Here is a 3,831-nt window from a genome sequence, read left to right as displayed (position 1 = left end):
TGATGTGTCTTTGAATATTTATTGTACTTATAGTACTGCATATCATATATCTGATTGGAACTTAAATTAGGCACGTTTGATATAAATTTTACAATGATACAGTAACTTCCTTTAAGACAAAAATAGCTGTCTAAGTTCTTACTGCCAAGGACCACATTGCCAACATGGTAGTAAACAAGCTTCTATATTTCCTCCATCATCTACATGATTATTTGCAAGTAGATAATATGGTTGTGCCCTTTCTTTCGTTTTTTTAAGTTTATGTATTTATTTGGAGAGAGAGAGCACACAAACAGGGGAGGGGCAAAGAGAGAGGGAGGAAGAGAATACCATGCAGGCTCCACACTGGCAGCACAGAGGCCAACGCAGGGCTCTATCCCACAAACTGTGAGATCACAACCTGAGCGACATCAAGAGTTGGATGCTTAAACAACCAGGCATCCCTGGTTGTGCCCTTTCATATAAATTCATATTTATTGTGAAGTAAGCTAAAAAGTAGTGAAGATTTATATTCGTTTCTGAATAATCTTTCAGCCTCCTGGAGGTCAGTAAACTTTCTCTGAAATGCCAAATAGCAAAATATCTTAGCCTTTGTAGGCCAGAAGATCTCTGTTGCAACAATTTGACATTGCCTTTGTCAGGGAGGAAAAATTTTTCCTCAGCTTTCTTAAGTTTGTTCTTAAGGGCCTGCAAATTAAACTGACAAAAGGAAGACTTACAATAGAAAAGACAATGTTTATTCTTATTTGTTTATAGGACAGCTCACAGAAAATGTGGCATAAAGAGGGGGTTAGAATTTGGGACTTATATACCACATTAGTGTGGGAAAAGTTGGAGGAGAAAGGACCACTTAGGAAAGATAAAGGGGTACTTAGGAAAACAGATGGGAGATATGATAGTTTTGTAACAATTTCTTGGACAATTTCTTATCCCAGTGCTGGCTTCTCATCTTGTTGATAGGAGTCATCTTCCCTGGTTATGAAATTCTGCTGAAAGGATTTATGACAGTTGAACTCCTTGAGGAGGCTCTGCTTTTAGGCAGGTAAGGGGAGTTGAGACAAAGACTTTTTACATCTCTTAATTCACAAATATCTTCAGCTCAAAATAATCCTTATATCAGAGTAGTATATTCTGGAGCCCTTTACAATTTTATTGTGAAAGCAGTCATAGACCATATGTAAATGAATGGGGATGGCCATGTTCCAATAGACCTTTACTTACAAAAACAGGGGGTGGTGGTTTGCAGATCTCTACTCAAGACTTTCTTTATAATTTCAGAGCACACACATTAAATATAGATAATAGTTAAGTAGTTTAATTAATAATAGTAGTAAAGATTAATTTCGTAAGCAAAGAAAGTAACTTAATTTCCTGTAACAGTTTGTCAAAGCCTCTAATAGTATATTTCCATAGTATTTATAATTTTTGAAATAGCAGAAATAATAGCATATAATGTTTAAATAATTAGATAATAATTGTCTATATGAAAGAACATGATTTTGGAAACACATAAACATAGCTCATATTTCTGGCTCTGCCATTTGCTAATTGTAGGTCCAAGGAAAAAAATGTTTGTAAGCTTTCGTTTCTTCATTTATAAAAGATAAATAATAATATCTATTTCATAGGGTTATTATGAATATTACCTGGAAAATATCATAAAAGGGGTTAGCACACTCCATAGCATGTAGTAACCTCTTAAATGACTAATGGCTGTTACTGTTTATAGCTTATTATTTATTAAGTAGAAGTTTCACTGGACAGATAATGGAGAAATGAGCATTTGGGTTATGCTATTATCCCTGTAATAGATTTGATATCTGCACTTTGAAACATTCAGTTTAATGATGATAATTACCACTTAAAAACAATGTGGTCCAAATTTTATAACCAGGTCCATCCCATATTATTTTGTTTAGAATTCTGAGGAAAAAAAAAAAGTCTGTCCTAAAGCCCCTGCGGTTCATACTTAGATGAAAAAAAGCACTGGACTAGTACTAACATGATAGGGAAATGTAGGATAAAATAGGCAGAGGGGGAAAGGTTAGGACCTGAGGTCCCCGGTTGGGGAAAAACACATATTGTGACCATGAGTAAACTCCCTTAGGCTTAAGGTTCCTCTTAAGAATGTAACAGACACCACCCACTGCCCATCAGGTTCCCCTCAGGAATTTGACAATCACAATACCTAAGTAAAATCAGTAAATCATAAAACTTACGTTATATGAGGGACAGTAGGACCGCCATCTGATTCCTCACACAATGGAATTGAGCCAATCAGGAATGAACAACGCAGCACTTAGAGTGATCAAGCCAATAAGGGTAGGACCTGAGAAGAAACAAGGAAGAAGGAACAAGGGGGAAGGGAAGGGAGGGCCAACCAGAACCTTATCAAAAACCCTTGCCTATAGTCGCAGGCATTCTTTTTTGAATGTCCCCTCTCTGTAAAGAGAGTTTTCATGCTACTCTTTAATGTTTTTTTAGCTTTGATCATTTTATTATTTTTTTCTTTTTCAAGAGCTTTTTATTTATTTTTTATTTACTTTTAAATTTTATTTAAATCCAAGTTAGTTAATATACAGTGTAATAATGGTTTCAAGAGTAGAATTGAGTGATGCATCACATATATAACACCCAGTGCTCATCCCAACAAGTGCCCTCCTTAATGCCCATCACCCACTTAGCCCATCTGCCACACCCAACACCCCTCAACAACCCTCAATTTGTTCTCTGTATTTAAGAGTCTCTTATGGTTTGTCTCTGTTTTTATCTTATTTTTGCTTCCCTTCCCCTATGTTCATCTGTTTTGCTTCTTAAATTCCACATATGAGTGAAATCATATATTTGTCTTTCTCTGACTTATTTCACTTAGTACAATACCCTCTAGTTCTATCCACATTGTTGCAAATGGCAAGATTTCCTTCTTTTTGATTGCCGAGTAATATTTCATTGTATTCTTACTTTCTGATCTTATATTGTAATAAACTCTTGCCTGCTGCTTATTTTATTTTGTGTTCACCTCTTCATTCTTTGAAACAGCAAGACAACCAATCCTGGGTATTGAGGTAAAAAAAAAATCCTGCAACACTAATGAAATAGACGCAAGTGGCAGTTTAAAAACTTACCATTTGAAAGGTGAAGAAAAGTTTAAATCAGTTATCCTAAGGTCAGGAGCATGGATCTTGTGTCCTTTCTTCTGGGCTTTCTAGTGTTATGTAGGGTGACTAGTAACTGAATAAGAGTACTACATTAAATTACAATACAATGAAGTAAATTGCTCTCAAGCCTGGGAGAAGCTGATGACATCACAGTCTCAAAAGCTCCTCTAAAAGTCAAAAATGCTTTATTCATCCTTAGCTCTCACCAGGGAACACTGACACACTAATGACATCTGGGTTTCTTTCAAGCCAGTGGATTTTGGACAGGGTTGAAAGTTTTTTCTTTGAATGGTTCATAGCCCCAATTAGGAATAAAATTAGCCATTATCAGGGGATGGATGATTCTTTTCACAGAAGACTTCCTCCTGGTAAATTTGAATTGCAAATGTCAAAACCCCTAAAGAAAATTAAGGCAAAATACATACATATATACATACATACATACATTCATACATAAATAGTGAGGGTTTTTTTTTTTTAAGAGCAGCAGTAATTCATTATCAAGCAATTAACCTTGCAATAAGCTCCCATTTCTCGGTTTAGAATATTCTGGTCAATATTGGCAATATAATTATGATAAAGGTTGAAGACACAGTGCAGTCCTCAAATGTTAACCATTTACAAATAATTTGTCTTTAATGACAGACAGGAGAGCATCTAATTACCCTCAGCA

The 3,831-nt window shown here is 35.4% G+C and overlaps 1 long non-coding RNA gene across 1 annotated transcript; it reads right to left on the bottom strand.

Annotated features, from left to right (window-relative positions):
* Positions 1-621: 621 nt before the first annotated feature.
* LOC109246835 (uncharacterized) lies at positions 622-3,550 on the bottom strand. The gene is made up of 3 exons (XR_002071465.2): positions 3,126-3,550; positions 2,220-2,329; positions 622-1,098 (listed from the first exon to the last, which is right to left on the bottom strand). It is a non-coding gene; the product is annotated as an uncharacterized LOC109246835 (long non-coding RNA).
* Between the last annotated feature and the right edge of the window lie 281 nt (positions 3,551-3,831).

Source organism: Panthera pardus, unplaced genomic scaffold (assembly GCF_024362965.1).
Source record: "Panthera pardus isolate Hobbes unplaced genomic scaffold, ASM2436296v1 HiC_scaffold_13, whole genome shotgun sequence".
NCBI classification, from domain to species: Eukaryota; Metazoa; Chordata; class Mammalia; order Carnivora; family Felidae; genus Panthera; species Panthera pardus.
The sequence above is the reverse complement of the archived record's forward strand: the minus strand, read 5'-3'. Positions and strand labels throughout refer to the sequence as shown.